The sequence below is a fragment of the Callospermophilus lateralis genome, chromosome 13, assembly GCF_048772815.1.
Source record: "Callospermophilus lateralis isolate mCalLat2 chromosome 13, mCalLat2.hap1, whole genome shotgun sequence".
NCBI lineage: Eukaryota > Metazoa > Chordata > Mammalia > Rodentia > Sciuridae > Callospermophilus > Callospermophilus lateralis.
The window spans coordinates 66,856,344-66,876,950 of record NC_135317.1 but is presented as its reverse complement, the minus strand read 5'-3'; positions in this window follow the sequence as shown (position 1 = coordinate 66,876,950).

The following is a 20,607-nucleotide window of genomic DNA, read 5'->3' as shown; positions in this document are numbered from 1 at the left end:
GAACTGAACTGTTCCAGTGAGAATCCTTTGCTGCTTTCTCACTGTTTCTTTTTTCTCTCAAGTTTCAAATTTATCAAAGTAAAAGGAAGGCAATATTAGGAAGCAAGGCTTGGGTTTTAACCAGGGTGGTGTCATGGTGTCTCATTTTCATTAATCAAAATAATAGATTTGACTTTCTGTCTTTATAACCTCAGACATTACCAATTAGCATGGCCAAATGATAAACTAAAGGCAAAGAAACACACACACACACAGAATATTATCATTAATTAGAAGTTCTTATTCATACATAAACTAGTCCCTAGCAGTCTTGTATTAAGAATTTAGCCAGGCATGTGTCATACGCCTGTAATTCCAGCAACTTGAGAGAATATGGCAGGAAGATTGAAAGTTTGAGGTCAGCCTCGGCAACTAAGTGAGGCCATCAGCAACTTAGTGAGCCTCTGTCTCAAAAAATAAAAAGGGTTGGGGATGGTGGCTGAGTGGTAAAGTGCCCCTGGCTTCAATCCTCAGTACCAAAGGGGAAAAAAAAATTAAAACTGTACATGTAGTCTTATAGATATGTTGTTTTTTTTTTTTTTTTTTGCATAGATACAACAATTCGATAGGATGCTTTAAAATAATGTTCAGACACCTTGGCCTGATCTGTAATATCAGACTCTTTTCATTATCAAAGAAGATTGGTATCTATGAGACATGGCAAAGGAAAGCCATCCAAGTGTATTTTAAAATTCACATCAACTATTTCTGCCACCCTCCTTCATAAAAGAGAAAAAGGCACAAGAAAATACAGTAAAGAAGCTAAACAGCCTAATATTACCACTGTTTATAGGTTTTTATTAAGTCTATGTTTTGCTTTAAAAAATATTTTTAGTTTTATTTTTCATTGATACATAATAATAGTATAAATTTATGAGCTATGTTTTGTCTATAGACAATGTCAGGAGTACATTTGGGCTTTCTGCACATTTATAATAGGTGTGTAAAACTGTGTATTTATATGTTCATATAGTATTGTTTTTAATATAGTGTATGTAGGTATACTCCACATAGACTTGAAGCATACATAATTTCCTAGATTAAAAAAAAAAAGACTATTTGAAGATATTAAAGAGCACACATTAGGACTTAATATCAGAATCTGAGAAACAGCATTGCAAATATCCCAGGACAGCGGGGGTGGGGAATTGTAAGGGAGACTAGATGTGTATGTACTGTCTACACATTTTGCAGATCAGGAATAAAACCAGTCACCAATGATCTCGAATGCAACATAAAGCTGGGCGTCCTGGGCTTGTGCTGCTCAGCCGTGACTCTGCTTGGTGTTATCAACTCCACCTGGCATTTGGTTATTCTACCATTGTTGCTTGAAGGCCTTTAGTCAAAAGCCATGCTGATTTTACTGCCACTTTTTTCTTCTCAACCCATAAGAGCTTTCAAAAGTAACTTAATGGGAAGCAGCTAGACATTTTAAAAGAGAAGGAAAAAAAATCTTCCCTTTGAAATATACTTAAACATACAAACCAAGAATGAATATGACCTTGACCCATCCTATGCATTTATCCAAGCTGCCTAGCCCTGGGGAGTCCCTCACCCCCCAGCACTATGCCCACAGAATGTCACATAGAGTCCTACCTTGGGTTCACCTTTACAAAGAACAGAAATACCTGAAACTTTTACTCTGGAGTCTAGTATCTTTTCAGGATACCCAGATCACTGAAATGGTGTTTTTATTCTTTATCCCCTTGCAAAGACGACAGTCAACTTTCATTGCACAATATCCCTTTGGGGATATATTCCTCTTGCTCCTTTAGATCAGATTTCCCAGCAGTTTTTAAAAAAATCCTCCTCTGAATTCCATATAGAGACAATGAATTAGAACTAAGCTATTGTTGTGATTATTTGGAGAAAACTATTCAGCCTTTTGTATCTAGACATATATTTCAATTCCTAATTTAGGATTTTATTCCTTAGCAGCTAAGTCAGTAGAGCCAGGCAAAAGAGAAAGAACTCACATGTAGCCATTTGAGCCACATTTTAATCAAGTTGTGAAAAGGTTTGGTGGGGAACTTTGAAAGTAATGGATCACATGAACTTTCTCAATGATTTGTGGATTTCACTCTCAAATGTTCCTTTCCTATTTCAGCTCCATTATAATGGATAATTGAGAACTGACTACACAGATGGGGAATGCATCCATCCATTCATTCAACAAATATTTCAAGATGATGACAGGGACATCAAATTTGCTAACATGTAACCAGGCCTCCTTAAAAGAGGTGGATTATGACAATACGGAAGAAGGATAGAAGAGCCTGTATGTTTATAAATTTTAGGCATTCCATAAACATATTCACAAACAACAATGAAGAGAAGGAGGCTGCATAAAGAATATATTATAGGGTCCAGAACAATTCACATCTTTATCCTATCTTCTATTTTCTGTGATTGCAATAAGATATTCTTCATGAAATTTGACTTTATATTATTCAAATCTGCAAATGGATGAATTTTTGATGTTTTAAAATTTCCCAAATTATAGTTTTATATTAAACCACATTCCTTGTAGAGTAGTAGCAAGTTATGTGACTTGCCTTTGAAGCAGAAATTAATTTTATAATTGAAGTCATGGTTTTACTTCATTCCACCCAGACCAGTACCTAAATCTTGGAGCCTCCAAAACTCAGATACTTCATGTTATATTATGAAAAAAGGAACATTTGACTTAATAGATAACTAAATGAATTATCAAAGTACTTGTATCACTTATTTATTGATTGAGACAGGGTATCAATAAGTTGCCCAGGCTGGTTTTGAACTCTTGGACTCAAGTGATCCTCCTGTCTCAGGCTCCCTAGCAGTAGGGACTATAGGCACATTCCAACATGCCTGCCTGGCATCCTATATCCTTTATATAGAATTTTTAGCCTGTATGGTTAATTATATGTATGTATACATAATATATATATTTACATGCATACATATATGTTTTATTATACTGAATAGTATATACATAGTTGTTGATGAAAATGAAACTCCTGTTTTACTTATATTCACCTTACTTGGTCTCCACATATTAGGAAAGAATGACATTTGACTCATCACATGCTTTTAATCCCCTAAACCCCAGTCTCCAAACTCTGTAGATTTTCGGTGGCTGTATCAGAGCAGATACTCAGATGTTTATAGAACTGAAACATCTCTCTTTAGTACAGATGGTTATTAATGAGACAATAAAGAATAGCATGCAGTTTTATGCTCAGGATTTACTTTGCAACATAAGATATTGAAACTATTTTCAACTTCTTCTCTACCAGGGACTATTTGCATTTGCTCATATCAAGAATTCTAGTTAAATAAGAAGCACAGTACACCTGGGTGATAGATCCCTAATAGGAATAATCCAGAGAAGCCACCTAACCCCATCCCATTGCAGGTTACAGACAATCTAAGAAGACTAACTTGCCCCACAAAACCAAAGCAGTTTGGGTCCCCAAGTAATGTACATTCCAAATACTCTGATGTACCCCAGATAAATCTAACTTCCTGTTGCCAGATCTAAAAGAAGTCTGTGTACTTTAATTTTCTCATCTGAAAAATGGAGATGCTATCTGCTCTATTTACTTACAGGCATGTGTGGAAAGAGATACAATAAAATGGAAAGCTCAGACATTCAATAAAATCAATTTTTCCCCAACCCTATCAAAATGGAACTATTAGGGGGAAAAAAGTAATATATAAATATTGGGGATTTTTTTCAGCTTTTTTTTTTTTTTTTTTTGTGTGTGTGTGTGTGTATTCTAATAGGTGGACAGGTTCACAAGTCCTGGCATAAAGAAAATACCTGAGAGTGGAGGAATTTTAACTTGTAAGGAATCCCTAGTCATTGTCTCATATCACCACAACCTGCACACAATAGGAACATCAAAAAGAGGAATTTGTACCTATCAGAAATCAAGAAAATCAGGTTTTTCCTGTCTCTTAGATGTAGCCCTTTGAATGGGTCTTGAGAGAGCTTCTTTCCCCACTTGGGCACTGTGAGAGAGATCCTTCTAGATCCTTAAGAAGAGGAAAAGGCAAGGGAGGGGAGGTATGGGCAAGATTTCCAAAGATCGTGAACTTGCACATCTCTAAAAAAGCCAGTATTTATCTCAAGAAATTAAAGAGTACAATAATGACAAGTGAAATAACATAAAGCTTAAAAGAGAAGGCTCGTAATACTTCCATTACAATCTGCTGTCACTTAAATGGTGCCCAACAATTTTCCATGCTAAGAATGGTCATCATTAATCTTGAAAATATCTTTAGGGTCCACCAGGAAGCGCATATATTAGAGTATACATTGAAAACTATGATCATGAACTCATTTCTTACAACTGTTCAGATTTCTGGGGCATCCACCCACCCCTCCCCTATACCCCAAAGGGAGTATACAAAAAACTTCCTAAACTCACCCTCCCTCCTCAAACAGGCAAATCCACAGCTTCCTGAACTCCCATCTAAAGGTTGTCACTGCAACTTTTTTGCCATGCTTTGCTCCAAAAAAATTTCACTAATTCCAATTGTAAATCTTTATTATAAAGATTTCCTTTTCCTAAGCAGTAATTCTCTCTGCTCTGGTGGGGAGAGGAACGATTTGTTTTTCTGTTACTGGTTATTTATAAGATATCTACTCTAGATTAGTCCTGGTTGAGTGACATCCTAAATGGCTCCATTCCCCAGCAGTACTCTACTTCTGATGGGAGACTGACAACCTCTACTTAGAATGTCTTTCATGGTACACAATGAAGTGTAAAACTGCTGTGAAAAAGCCCATGTTTCAAAACAAACCATCTCTATAATAAGCACTTAAAACACTTTTCATTAATATATTTCTTTGTGTATAAAACAAAAGCTTAATGCTGCAACATGGCCTTTGACAATTTTTTAAAAAAATAAACACTATTTCAATTTTGAGCTAGACTGCAATATTGAAAATGCGAGCAAGGCTTATTTGGAATTTTACCCACATACACCCTTAATACTGGTGCAAATTGTGTTGTTTCTGACCAAAATATTAAAGTTCAATAAAAATGCAAAGGCAAAAGCATGAATTAGTAAATACAGAATCTCACAACCTTTCCATCCCAGGTATTAGCAAATACCTTTGGTCTAGAGAGATACAGTCCTGTCTAATCCTTATCTGAATTTGCAATTAAGACTTCAGAGCTACAGATATCTGTACACAGTTCTGTACATCATTCTGCTCTCTTAATTTTAAATGACTGGACCCAAATCAAATCAGGCTTCAAATACATTGAAAAGTAAATGTCTAATGTCTAATTGCACTAATACATAGTACTCTTTAATATAGCTAATGCTTAGTGCTGGCTTTAGGCAGCCAGGAGTATATAGTGGTGGGAATAATGAAGAAATGAATAGCATTTTTTTTTTAATGAAGAAGAAAGAAAGAAAGGAAGAAAATCCTCCTTGGAAAACTTGTCATGAAATTATGATTACTCAATTCCTTAATATAAATATAAAAGCAAGCAAATTCATATTGATTCTTTGCTGCCATACCTCCTCCCTCGGTATAATGTGCTGTGAATTAGATTTCCATTCACTTCCATTAATTGTCACCTCCAATAGAATATTGTAAGAGCCTCAAAATGAAGCACTTATGAGTTTTCTTTTTCAATCTCTTGTGGGCTTCTCTCAGTTTATCGCAAATGAACAATCATGTTGGAAGGGGCTCCGTCTGTTTAATGTCATTAGCGATTGTTTCATAAAACAAACAGCCGCTCCACCATTCGGCTGCAGTTAATCTTAAATCTAAATGTGGCGGCACTCAGGGAGTGCCTCAGACGTGGTTTGTTCTCACCAATGCAGGTCTCTTAATCTATTGCAAGTCAAGGCGCTTATCTCTCTGCTCAGTTCAGAGCAGGGATTTCTTTGTCCAAATACTAAACCAAACCCAGTTAACATTGTGCGTCCAGAATTTCTTTCTTTCTTTTTTTTAACCCCGGCAATTTTTTTTTAAGCGACTTGAAGTCTGCAGTATATTTATTTATTGACTGTACTATTTTACAAATATTTTCTCAATACTGACAAAGTCGAATTCTTTTTCAGGTTGGCGCCTACAAGCTAGCTTAATCAGTGAGTTGGGAATCCTGCCTGATAAAAGTCTAAACTGAGAACAAAAACACATTTACAGACTTGGGAATGATGAGTGTTTGGAAAGTCAAAGACATCAGAGGTTATAAACTCCCAGCAGAATCAAATTATCCCCACATATTGAGCTTATTATTATTATTTTCTTAACAAGAATATCATTATTTAGTATTTATTTTGTCACAGGTATGGTCCTAAGCACTCACTGTATATTATTTTTTCTCACTGAATCAGCCAAATAATCCCTAAGAAGGTATTATTATTCTCATTTTCAGATAAAGTAACTAATGTTTAGGGAAGAGAAGAAAACTTACCAGGGGTCATGCTGTTGCTTTCCGACAGATGCATTATTTAAAACAGGGTCTCACTGCCTTTAAAGCATATGTTCCCAGCCATATGGCCCTGTTAAAAACTGGTTATCATATACCAATTTGAAAAATGTATGTCTGTACCAATCATACTTTCTGCATTTCCTGGGATAATCTAATATATACATTATTCACACACACACACTTTTTTTTTTTTAACCTCTGCCAAATGATGTGTCCCAAATTTATAGAGGAAACTACTGTTATGGTCCCAGGCTGGGGTTCCCAGGAAGGCACAGAAGGTTACCTATTCCTGGTGAGGCCCAGGAGTGGAGGTCACATCAGTTAGAACAAATCACTTCACCACCAGAGCTTAACAGAGAGGGACTGGGGTCAAGTTTTCCCACAGTCTTCATACCTTTAGCTGACTTCTGGTTTGATTTTGAAAACCCTTTTGTTATTTTAAAATTTCCATCAGTCCCACCATAAAATCAAAAGACACTGGAAGGCAGAAATCCAAGTATGGACCTCCTTATACAATACTGAATAGTCATGTAACCCACTGGGGAGAAAACATGCATTGTGTAGCTATTATGTTCCAAGCACTAGGCTGCATACCAGATATGCTAATATTTGCCTCCTAATATAACTAGTATACTTCTTCTTAATCTAATAGTTTGTTAAAGAGAATCAGAAGATCACACCTCAATCATATCCCTTTACTTTAGGCTTCTGGAATGATTTTTTGCTCTTCAGAAGGGATGAGTACTCATGCCTCCAAGCATTTACATCTACAGTATATAATCATCCCTCTCCTCACTTAACTAATTCCTACTCAACCATTAAGATCTTAGATCAGATGTCATTCTTCAGGGCTATATCCCTACTCACTTCACCCATAATTGAGAAACACATCCTTCTGAGAGAATCCCATAGCACCCAGGGGTTTCCCACAACACAGCATTCATAGCCTGAACACGTCTCCCTCAAGTCTGTGAGCACCATGTCAGATGGGGACTGGGCTACTTTGTTCACTATGGGCTCTCCAACAGTGACATACCATGCTCAGTACAGAGGTGGCACTCATTGAATATTACCTGGATAATAGATGGAAAGGTATCTAACTTAACAGTAAATTACTTTATTCTCATAACCAATTAAAAATATTTTAAATTTGTTTAAAACGGAGATAGACACACACACACACACACACACACACACACACACACACACACACACTATGTCCTAAAGAATAGAAATTAACTCATATCCATGGCCCAGGACTTAGCTATTCTATTCTTAGAATTGCGAGGAAATAAAGGACATTTTGGATAGAGTTAATTTCCCAGAGAGGGTTAAGGGCAGACTTCAGCAGAAGGATCAGTCAACAGAAGATATGTATACTTTTGGTGTTTTGCAATTTTGACCAGAGAAATCAATATTTTATTAAGATGTAAATTCAATACAATTTGACAAATAGTTACTGGCTGAAGTTGATAGGATAAGTACTCTACTAGGAATTATGGGGTAGTCAGAGATAACTGAAACTTTGCAATTCTATGACTGTATGAGCAGAGGAAGAGCAAGCAAGGCCAAAAGAGGGAAGACACAAAGAAATCTCTCAGAAGACTCCAAGAATCTGTTTAGTCTCCCTTGATCAGAGGCTCAATCTTCTATCCCACTATCTCCTGTTCCAAAGTCCACTTCAGTTACCTGCAGGGAAGAGACAGTGAGGCCTAGAAGAGAATGAGATCTAGGAAGAGTTCTATACAATTATTATCGCTTCCTAATATTCCTATTATATTATCTAACAATTTTTTCTTGCTCAAGAAAGTGAGTTTTCTGCCACCTTATATATTCTTTCTTTTCTACTAACAGCTGCCATTTCCCTTTTATAAACTCTAAGTCTACCAAGTCAGCTCTGAGTCACACGATTATCTCCTCATTTATACAGTTAATGCAAAGAGTGTACTGGTCTTCACAATCAAAATTTTTAGAACTGGCAACTTTTAGTAATGGAAATCAGAAAACAAAATAAAAGAAAATATTACAAGTAATCAATTTCCTGAGTAAATGTGTTAAGTGAATAAATGATCTACAGTTTCATTTATGCAAAAGTATCTATCCCAGCAAAATAAAATTTTAAAAATGTTTTCTTTTTTTCAGTACCGGGGATGGAACTCAGGGTTTTGCACATGCCAGGAAAATGCTCTACTATTTTTATTTTGAGACACGGCCTCATCAAGTTGCCTAGGCCGGACTTGAACTTGCAATGGTCTAGCCTCAACCTCCGGAGCAGTTGGGATTACAGAGGGGCACCACTGCACCCAGCTACCCCAGCAAATCTTAAAGGGCAGGGGCTAAAAATAAGCCAATGGGCTGTCCTGACTTCATGATATTTTCCTTGTCCCTGAGAATACCTACTATTTTAAGAAAACAACACCTAAAAATAACAATAGCAATAATGAAATACTTGGAAAAGAAATAAAATTAATCTTCTACCTGTGTGATCAGGCCCTACAAGGCTCTCCTTTTTGTGAAGGCTTAAAGGAGACTGCACCTTGAAAGACCTTAATACTTCTCAAGTAAAGGAAAAGTGATTAAGCTCATTTATAAATCCTTTCTTCCTTTCTGACTGGAATGCAATCTGTTTCCAGATGTAAGGTATACAATTTAAAACTGTTCAGCTCCTCAATGCATTACCGAATTTTTGGGGAATCTGTTTTATGCTTTACAGCCTGAGGGTGTATATGTAGTTCTCCAGTTATCTGACTGTCAAGTACTGCAATAAAGGTACCTTGCAATGGCTATTAACAATAACAATAATAATACTAGCACTCTGCCAAGTGCTTCAAACCCATTGCTTTATTAATTTTCACATAACATTCTAGAATGGGTGTTATGTTACTTAAGTACCCCTTTTTCCTATAGATAAGGAGAAAAAGATGGGAGAAGGGGGCTTCTGTGCAAATTGTCCAAGGCCAGACAGCTAAGAGCTAACACCCTACAGTAAGGGATCAGGTCAGGGAGCATTTTTCCAACTACTCTAAGGTCTACAAACGTCATTCTTGAGCCCAAATGCTCTCCCATAAGTAGAAATTAAATGAGAATATAAAGTATACAAATATCTTAAACAATCACTGGTTTATTATTTGAGTGAAATTCTCAAGCTTGTAATCTTTGACCGCATAGGCAGCAGGGATTTAATAAAGGCTCTCTGGAGTAAACTCACACATTATCTAAGAGCACTAAATCCTATGGATTTTTGTTTCTGATCAGTTCTTATTATTTATAGATTAAAACAGCAATTTAAAAACTGGGCTAATGGAAGCAAGAAGGGTTACAACTATACTGGGAAAATGGTGTTTATGTGAGAAAATTAGTGAATTCCTTTTCCTCAATTCTTCATTTGGGTTTTCTTCCTAAATGTATTAAAGAAACTTTCACATAATTTTTAATAAAATTAAAAAAAAAATCTGGCGTGTGAATATTTCCAGGCCAAAACATGTTGTCGGGGTCCCTTCTCAGGAATTAGTACAATTTAAATCAATTCCTAAGAAAACCAAAATATTTACTATTTGGGGGGAAAAAAGTATTCTTTGCTTTCAACTGTAATAGTTATGCTCATTTTATGTTTTCTCTTTTACAAATTCCATGTATAGTGGAGACAAAGCAGAACAGAGGGAAGGCAGAGGCAAGAAATTAGGAAAATGACAGAGAAACCTGAAAATAAGCCATCAAGGAGAAACCTGGTTACAAAATGAATGGATGCCTGTCGTTTTCAGCTAGTTAAAATCAACTGTGTCCTTCCAATATTACCAAGTTAACTTCAATTCCATCTTAGGATTTGCAGAAGTCCTCCCAACTAAAATTCCCTCCAGCATGAAGTTGTTTTAAGTTTTCACTATACACAGACAGTAGTTAGCACTTAGCCTTTTAAGACAGGTCCTCCTATCAACCCAGTCTTACCAGTGAGGAACTCGAGGCAGGGAGGGTTAACTTACTGCCCAAGTTCATAGGCAGTTAGCAGCAAACTGAGTTTATCCCAGGCAAGTTGCCCCAGGGACTGTGTGGACAGACCTAGTGTCCCCTGCTTTCTGTCCTGCTCTTTTGAAAGATGCTCTGTGAGAAAAAGGGGATTCTGGACTCAGAAGAATGTGAGCAAAGGAGCAGAAGACATATCAGTGCCCAGCAAACAGGGCAGACAGTATGAGGACAGGATGTGAAGAGGAAGCTCTCGGCACCACTTTTGGAGTTGCTTTTTCTCCCAGCAGCAGTGGGGCGCTCCCCAGCCTTGCAAAGATTTTGGACATGCTGTTCCTACAACATGGGCGCTGAGCTAATCCCTGGGACTTTAGCTGAACTCGGCATGCTGAGCCTGAAGACAGCTTTATTGTTACTCACAAATGGAGCAGTACGGATCCCTGGTTCTTTTTTCACCTTTCATTTCTTGCTACTGATATAACTTTTTATATCAGCGGCAATAGAAACACAAACTCAAAATATCTCAGGGCAGTGGAGGTAAAAATAGAAATGTAATAGTAAAGCAGAGCAATCTTTGTCACAAATCTTGTAAAATGAGCCTGTCGGGTTTTGATCTTCATTCAGTGTACTTGCCCTCGCTAAGGTGCGCTCACATGTAAAGCGGTGACCAAAAAAAAAAAAAAAGAACCCAATCCCTCCGATCAGGTTAGTATTATGTCTCGCTCTTGCTCAATCAATCCTTAGCCCTCCACAAGGAAGTAGATTAAAAACTCCCTGCACAAGATACCAGAGTTTAGCTTTGCTCCTGTTGGGGCGCTTGGGAGGTCCAATTATGTAAAGATGTATGTGCAGAGGAAGGAGGATTAAGGAAAATATTCAGAGTCAGGAGATGAAAAACAACCTTGCTTCTTTTCAGTTCCTTGATTCTTATTGATGCCCCTGTGCCTCCCATTTCTACCTGTCATTTTCTCAGACCCCATCCAAATGTGGAGATTATTAAGACTGTAAAAGAAAAAGAGAGACGTGGAATCCGTTCTTTCACCCAGTGGAACTCTCCCAGCACCACATAGCAGCACACTTCCTGGGCTCCAGTGCTAAAACATCTTGTCACTTTGGAAATCTTTATCTGACTTTGTAGGGGACCCAGCGTGATATCTGATGTGATGCCAGAGTACTTCATTAAATGCCAAGAAGTCCTTAACATCCATCAGAAGTTACACCACAGATACTGACCTATTGCCAGCATTTATATAAAAAGAGAGTCGGCGTCTCTTTAGAAGGTTCTATTTTATCCATCACTGATCTCAATGATTCTGCTCTCTGGGGTCAGACATGACTCAGACTGAATGCCTTTGGCTGTAGATCCAGTGTTCTCTACCCTCATCCGGTTAGCATAGATGTCACATATTTGATTGTGGTTATTACATAATCTCTTTTCTGATCTACAACCATTTCCTCTTTCAAACACATAAAACTTGATGAAGCTCAGATCACTTATAATCATTGAACTTAAGAATGGGAAAGGATCTTAAATCCATAGAATCCAACTTCCTGCTCTAAGAGACAAGACAACCGGGTTACAACAGAGGGAAAGGCACTCATCCAAGGTCACAGAAAGCAGTGAACCCCACTGGAGATGCTGTGTTTAAGTCTTCACATGCTGACTCAGCAAGCTATCCCAAGTTAACAAGGTTTTCCCTTCTTTCCTTGTTCCTTATATTTTATAAGTCACATTGGCTTCTAAAAAAAGAAAAGAAAAGAAAAACGCACACAAAGGAGTCAGGACTGGCCAAAATTTCAAAGACGTTGTTTCTGAAAACTAAGGGCAAAGGGAAGAAAGGGGGATTTAAAAAAAAAAAATCATAAAAATAATATATACCATATATTATTTACCATAGAAAAGCAAAGAAGAAATTAAAATATCCCCTAATATCAACATTCAGAGCAAGCAGCTATTGACATTTTCATAAGTGTCCTTTCCAGAAGAGAGAAGTTTTTGAGCCTACTTCCTAAAATGCCACCCAGTTAGGTTACCCATAATCTAATCACCTGAAATGTTTATCATGAGTTATGGTAAGAGTGAGTTTAAAGCTATTTGAATAACAAGATATTGGGTTTTTGTCAGCTATAGCTCCATGATGTCTGTGATTTTCAATATATCTCATGGTGGAAAAATATAAGCAATCGTTAAGCCTTTGATTGCTACTAGAACAGTTTACTTAAGCAGATACCTAAGTTGTGCAATGCAGAGCGGATAACCTAGGTGGGAAGTGGTCATATGCCCGCGGCCAGGTGAAGGTGTGAATGGCACAGGGGAGGCCTTTACGTGGTTTTCTACTGCAGATGAATTTTCTCAATGTGGCAGGTTTTTAATTTTTTTTTAAGTGGAATTCAAAACTTTAGGTATGCACTTTGATCCTGGGAAAAGATCTGATGACCAGATAGGCAGGAAAAGTTTGATCTATTCAAAGAAAAAAGTTACTGAAAAGTGTCAGTTGACTTTGTTCACATAACAATTCTTCCATGATGGGACAATAAACCAATACAAAACTACACCTGAGATTATTGGCAAAAACAACTTGAAAGCTAAGGTAAAAAGTTAGCCAAGTCTTTGTACCTAACTAAATGGTTGGTATGTTTTATTTTTTAGGGTGGCCCATTCTGTGGCAGGCATTTAACATAGAACATCTCTAATTCTCACAAAAATCCTCTAGGAAAAGTATTACAATCCCACTTCCCAGTTGAGAAAAGTAAAGCTCAGAGTAATGTCAAATAGCTTAATACATTCTTGACACGAAGTAGATGCTTTGAGAAATGGAGGCAATAAAATGTAGTTTCCAAATGTGGGATTTGAACAAGATACTCCAGGTAGATGAATAGTATAAGAAACTATGGAAAGATGGAAAAGAGTGACTGGACCAAATTAGCTTCAATAGGTTGTATTGTAGGAAAATAGTTTAAGAAAACATTGAGAAAGGTCACTTAAGACCTCAACTTTGAGGCTAAAAACTATAGGAATAGACATAGGTCTTATTGAGCTAGGGAATATATCATAAAACGTAAGAAGAATAATCTGGACTGTACCTAAGGTAGCCACATATGAGTCAGCATGGAATGTTTCAATATTAGTCTATTATGAAGCTACCAAAGTAGAGAAATTAATAATGCTAATTTTGCTTTGAATAGTCATGGGTTCTAAATAGTCAGGCAGGAAACACAGTGAAGGACAATTTGTCAGGAACTTTCAAGTGATTGGTAACAGAGGTATAGATTTAGACATGTCAAATTGGAAATGTTGAAGGGACATCTGTAGGGAAGTTTCTGGTGGCTATTGAAAAGTATGGAAATTAAATAGAGGTATGAGCTGGCTTAGAAATTAGGGAAGTTAAATAAAAGTATGAGTTTGGTTAGAAATTATTTTAGATTTCTCCTGCATAGGGATAGTGGATAGATAATAGCATTAAGAGAGTTGAGACATATTAATAAAGTGAGCCTACTTTTAGGAAGCAGAGAAAGTGAGAATTAGGGAAAAAAGAAACAAAGAGAAGCTGGGAAAGAGGGTGAAAGAGAGTTCATGATATAAAATACTACAGACTTGGAGAGGTTAAACAACAAGACTTGAGAAACGCAAGGTCACCCGATTTGGTAAAAAGAAAACACTGGTTATCTGTTGGGGGGCACTGACAGCTGAGTAGTGTCAATCACTATGAAGAAATGTAGAGAGGGCCAAGGAAGAAAAATAGTACTGGCTCAAGAGCACAGTGGGTGTAGATGGGTCTAATATTTTTGTAAGTACTAGGAAACTCGAAGGGAGGTACCCTGAGAACAAGTTCTATTTTCCTTGATTCTTCTGCATTAGTTGGCACTTATTTATATTTTACTTTACAAACACTTCCATGTTTTTACCAGCACGTGTCTCGAACTCGTGCCAAGGTCCTTTAGTCCTGGGGGATGGGTCAGCTATTTCTTTTTGCTCCCCACATAATCTCAAGTCATAGAAGATCAACATTTTTCTTTCAATGACCACACTTCTGAATACAAACATTCCTCAAACATTTAAAACATTAGAAAAAAATTATCAGAACAAAGGAGCTAATAACAATTAGGATAACCATAAATAGTCGGTAAAATGGTAAGCATTAAGTACAACACGATGCTACATGATTTATCGAATGTTTAAAAACTACATTATGAAGAAAAAATACTTGTTTTATTTTGGAATCTATTTTATATCTAACTACTTTAAAAAAATCCCTGCTCATTTTTTTTAAAAAGCTCATAATGGATTCACTATGTAATTCCTGCTAAATAACCTTTTAACTTTCCATCCATCCATCTGTCCTTCCTTCTATCCATCCATCCACTCACTGACCCATCTGCCCCTCTTTTCTTTCTCTCCTTTCCTTCCCTGATTCACCAAGTATATCTATTCTATGTGGGTACTGGGTAAGATAAAGCATCAGCTTTGATTTATCAATTTCCATTGCTATAAATAATTTCCTAGATATATTTTTTTTTGTCAGGTGAATCAAAATACCATACTTCAATGAATAGAATTTTTAAAAGTTCAAATAAGACAAGAAAATAATACTTGCCTTCTCTATTAATTTTACTCATCTAATAAAGATGCTCCATAATTCTTTAACATAAATAAACATATGCTTATAGCAGTATGTAAAGAAATTCAATTGGAAAATTAAGATTAGGCACGTTTCTAATTTAATGCCTTATTATCTTTGCCATAGCATGTGCATACAGTTATCTAATAAGTAAAATATGTAGAACAAGGAAGAAGAGTCCTGCCCTAAGGGAATTTATAATATATTCTAATGTATTCTAATGGTGTGTGAAATATACATCTAAAGTCAGAATTTGTCAAAATTTTGTAACTGGGAGATGCTGATAACTATGTCCAAGTATGCATCTAAAATATTCCTGACATAGGAAAAAAAATACGTCTTTATTTCATGATGCTCATATAGTGTATTTAAAAATCTCCTTATGTATTGCAAGAAAAAACAATTAATAGGCCTGGAAATGACTAGAAAATATCTTGAGGAAATAAAGTGGGACAGCAAGCCCTGGTCGGTTTATTTACTGTAGTGTGGTATTTTTCCCCCCTGTAATATCATTAAATATGCAAGAAGTAAATTAATTCATTGTATTTATTTTTAAATCTAGGTTTTTGTTTTTGTTTTGTTTTGTTTTTTTGAAAGACATAGCTAATGAGGTAAAAAGTTAAATTTCAGACCTTGAAGCTTGTGGTGAAAATGACACAGATCTATCTAGTTGTTAAGGGGCCAGAGTTCTGGTCCTATCTCCCCAGTCTCAAGCCTTTAAGACCATCTCTTTATAAAGAGGAGATGGCATCAGTATAAACTGATGACAGTTCTATAGCAGTGGCAGTTCCATAAACTCAGTTGCCTATTAGGAGCCAGGCAAGTATCAGGCAGGTTTAAGCAATATGAAGTAGTTTTTTGGGATGCATGTTGAGCTAAAGAATGGAGCCACTATGGACACACATTCAAATTCTAATAAAACCACTCTCATTCAATGTTCACCACAACAAAGACACAAGTCAAACATATCTGCAGTCCCCACACAGCCAGTTAACAAAATCTGCATTGACTGCAGGTAATTTCCTGCTCTAAAATGGTGGCCGAAGATGTTAAGCTCCCCAAAGAGCTCTTCACTATCCCCCTTTCTAAAATCCTTGAGGAACTCAGAAGCGCCTGCAGAAACTACACATAACTAGTTCCAGAAGATTCTTCAATACCACACCCTTTGAAAGACTCCTAGACTTACACATGTCAACATTCATCTAGTAGCTTAAATAAAATGTGAGAATCAGTAACCACAATACTAGGAAAGGAATACTGAAGGACCTAAGCTTTCTCTCCCTAACATAATTTTTAAACTATCAAAACATATTCTTTGTAATTTGTCAAGATTGAAGGATGACATTTTCAGCTTGAGAAAAAAATGAGTTATTTGCCAGTGACCTCAGCAAAGTTAGTTTTATAAAATAGACCAGCATAGTGAGTTATTTTTCACTCACCAACATCTTCTGGCTTTGGAACTAGATTCCCAAATAGCTTAGTGATCTGACCCAGTGTCAGATTACCCAAAGAGAGGTTAAGAAATGTGCTTAGGCAGCAGCACATCAAAAACACTCACACCTTTTAAAAATGTTTTTTGGAAAGAAGTTGATATTTGATGTTTCCAAAAAAGAAATAATGAAGCAAACTTTGGCGGAAACATCAGAACTTGACTGTGCTTTGCTACAGTTTTTATTTGCCACTACTTCCAGGTAGGAAATAGGAGGTGGGCATCCCTTTTAGTACTTATCATGGTTTCTGCAGGTCTTAACCTGCTTTTGATCTGACTGTTTAGACAGAGTTAAGTTAAACAAGAAAGCCAAGGCATGAAAAAAATCTCAACCAAAGAACTTCAATGAATTAAGAAAAATTTAGACTTAAAAATACATATGCTCTTCTGTAGTATTCATAATAAAAAAATAGTATAAACAATTTTTGTTTCAAGAGAGAGGGATTAGAATGCTAGATGGGTTTTCCACACATACAACTTGTTTGGGGTTTAAAAGTTTCACCAGAAATACAATTATCCAACCTAAGAAACATCTAATTTTATTTACTCCATGGACTGCCTTGATGTAGATACGTGATCTGATTTAGGGAAATTGCTTCTCTTCCATTGACCCCACTGAAGATTACTGAGCACTTTAGGATTTCTCCACTTTTGACAAAATTGTTAATTGTAGCTGACTATGAAAAACTTTTGTATAAATGGTGTGAGACAGACTCAATCAAAAGGAATAAAAAAATAAAAAAGATGCCAGGGGTTCAATAAATATCCAAAACATAGAAAAACATTCACAAATCTCTCACATGTAGCCATTAGGTCCTTTCATGAAGAAAAAGAACACGGCTATCTTTTATATAAGGGAAAACAGTCAGACTTGAATCTTTAAAAGAAAGCAGATGAAGATCAGCTTGTTTTGAGGCTAAAAAAAGATAGGATGAATAGTGGGGAGTAGCAGGTATTAATAGGATTGTGCACTTTTGGAAATGAGAAGGTCTTTACAAATCCAGGGGTGCACAAATAGTTTTTTCCATCATAAATAACATTCCAGTCATAACACGCTGAAGTGCTAAAGGGATTTTATACATAACTACTAGATGATTATAATAATGAGACAGTAACTAGTATTTTGAAGTTTGGCTTGTTTGTATATTATTTCATTCAGGCTTTTTTGTCAATTTTACAAAAGAAATCACTTTAAAAGTTTAAAAGTTCAGTGCATTTCTGACCATAAAGATCATACAGCTTAGGAGTGGGAAAGCCAAGATCTGAACCAAAATATAGACCTTGGAACATGAGGATCATGCTCTTTGCGTCTGTGCTGCATTAAAGAGCTTGGTCAGAATATATTCTCCGAGGAAATGAAAGTGGTGTTTTGTCACCTCTGCCTCTTGTGCCTTTGTGCATCGGCACTGCCGGTACAGAGGAGAAAACGTTTCGGTTCCTTTTAAGAGGATGATTTACCCCATGTCACAAGTCTGCGGCAAGGGCCACAGGGCTGCTCACCCTCCAGTGCTACGCCTGTCACGCATGTCGAAGCACATGATGTTCCATTACACAGTGTGGTGGGAGGTTATGAATTGCAAAAGCCACATGAAATCCTAAACGTAAGTCTCGGCTGTACATCGGTCATGCTGCGCCGTCATCGTATTACACTCCCACTTTATGAATGAAAATCTTTGTTCCTCGACCCTCCAAATCTACCCCCACCCCTGCAAAGGGACATACTCAAGTCACTGTCATGTTTCAAAGCCGTTGTTCATAAAGGAAGACCCTGAAAAAACACCAAAAAAAATGCTTATAATATATTAATGAGCAGGCTCGAATGCAGCACTAAATCCACCCTCTGATTAAAGTGTGTGAAAACTGTGACGGAATCAGAACAGGATCTGAAAGAGAATGTGGAGAGGATGAATTGTGTTGGGAAGTGAATGGCTTTTTTTTTCTTTTTTCATTGTTGTTGAAAATGTTACTTGTACTTAAGTAAAAATATGAATGTAAAAATATTGTCCTATGTCCCATTTGCCTCTGCAATCTGTTGTTCATCTATTGATTATGCAGCAAGAGCGTCCCCTGGATTCTAAGATTGTCCCCTTCTAAGCCTTGGGACTCTTCCTGTATGGATGCAGTTGCCATATCTTTAGTTTCCTCCATGGTCTCTGTCTCCAGCTCCTATGATCACAGCCTAATGCACACACACCTGAACCATCCTATCCAGCAAGCACCTTGACTTCAAATGTCATCACCTGCTCCCTCAAAGATTTCTTTTCCTGTGTTCTCATGCTGTTGAACCACACCACTCTGTTTCCATTTGTCCCAACTGGACACGTGCAGTCTTTCTTAAATAAATAGAATGTCACATCATTATATGTATTTTTTGGTAATAGCACCCCAGATCTATCACTCTTGTCTTTATCCATTACTGCTGTTTTAACTGAAGTTGTTCTAACCCTTTGCCTACATCACTGCAAAGACCCTTAGGAATGATTCCCAGCTTCTGATCTTGCTTTTCTTCTGTCCAACAAAGCCAGAGCAATCATTTTAGAAATAGGCAACTCTTCCTGTCACTCCTCTATGTAAATTTGTATAATAGTTCCCTATTATTTCTAGGATTAAGGGCAAACTAATTATCATGTTTTTAAAGATCCTTTTTGACCTGCCCTAAGTCTACTGTTACCTTCCCTTCCCTCCCAACCGAATAACAAACCACAACAACCTTTCTCATCTGTGGCCTGCAGTCCTCCAATAATACTCTGTTCTTGGGACAAGATGGCAATTGTTCTGCTCTCTGTGACCCTGAGGATCCTGGTTCTGTCCTCATCCTAGTTTTTATCGCACTGTTAAAACTGCCTATTCATTGGATTGAATTCCCTACATGGACTTCAAAACTCTTTGAGGGTTGGGGCTGTGTAACCCCAGCATGGTTCCTATGCTTCATTACAGAAATAATGCTGAATGGCTATTTCTAAAAGCTAAGGTCTATTCACATATCCATTATGTTGGCACAGACAACATTGGATGGAAACCCCTTCAAAGTCAGGAATTCTGTAGAATTCAGGAGGTGAAGGAATACTCCATGACTTCCAAAAAAAATATTAGAAGTGATGTGTGTGTGTAGGGGGTAAGTGATGATGGTCATGACAGTGTTCAAGGACAGTATTGAAGGCAATACTAGGAGTATGCTGAGATGGGAGGAGGAATTGGAAATGCCCACAACATGGGGAACAGCGTGTTCTAAGAAGATGAATGTGGTCTAAGAAGTCAGAAATAAAAGAGGGCATTGCTAGGCATTGTAGGCCTCCCTCCACACCCAGTCATCTCTCAACCTTTTGAAGTATATCTATCATTGCTTTGAATTTATCCTCCTCTCTTCCCAGCCAGGTATGACTGGCATGATCTATGGTCAGGGACATAATTCACCCGTGTGGCTTGCCTATACAGGCTGTAATCAGCAGTGACGTATTTTGTGACAGTTCTGTATAAAAGATGACTAACATAAATAAAATGCATTGTATATTATGGGGTAATAGAATATAAAGCACTACAGATAGTCTCCTCCAGCTGTGAGGATCCAGGATTTAAGTCTGTGAGTGATGGCATTCTGAGGTGAAGCTAAAAATTCTGCCTCACAGCTCATCTCCTCACCCAATGGCCTCCCACCAGTCTAGCTCTCAGCCTGCTCAACGTGAAGACAGTCTCAAAATGAGCTCATGAGGAGTTTCCACAAATATTTATGATCCTAAATGGAACATCCAGAGTGTTATTTTAGTTTTCATTCCACTTCTTTCATTCACACTCATTCTTGTCCAGTAGGTTTCTCTTTGTAATATGTTACAGACCGCTGAAGACAATGATAAGAATCAGCAAGGTGCTGGATAGAGAACAACAGTACTGGAGTCAAATCTAAGTCTCATTTTTGACTCCATCACTAAGTAATTATATTTGAATTCAATAATCATATAGACTCAGTTTCCTAATCTTTAAAATGGGGATCTTATTCATCTCTCTAGCCCTGACTCTTATTATAATGCAATAATCCTATTACAATTTTCATTCTTCTCTC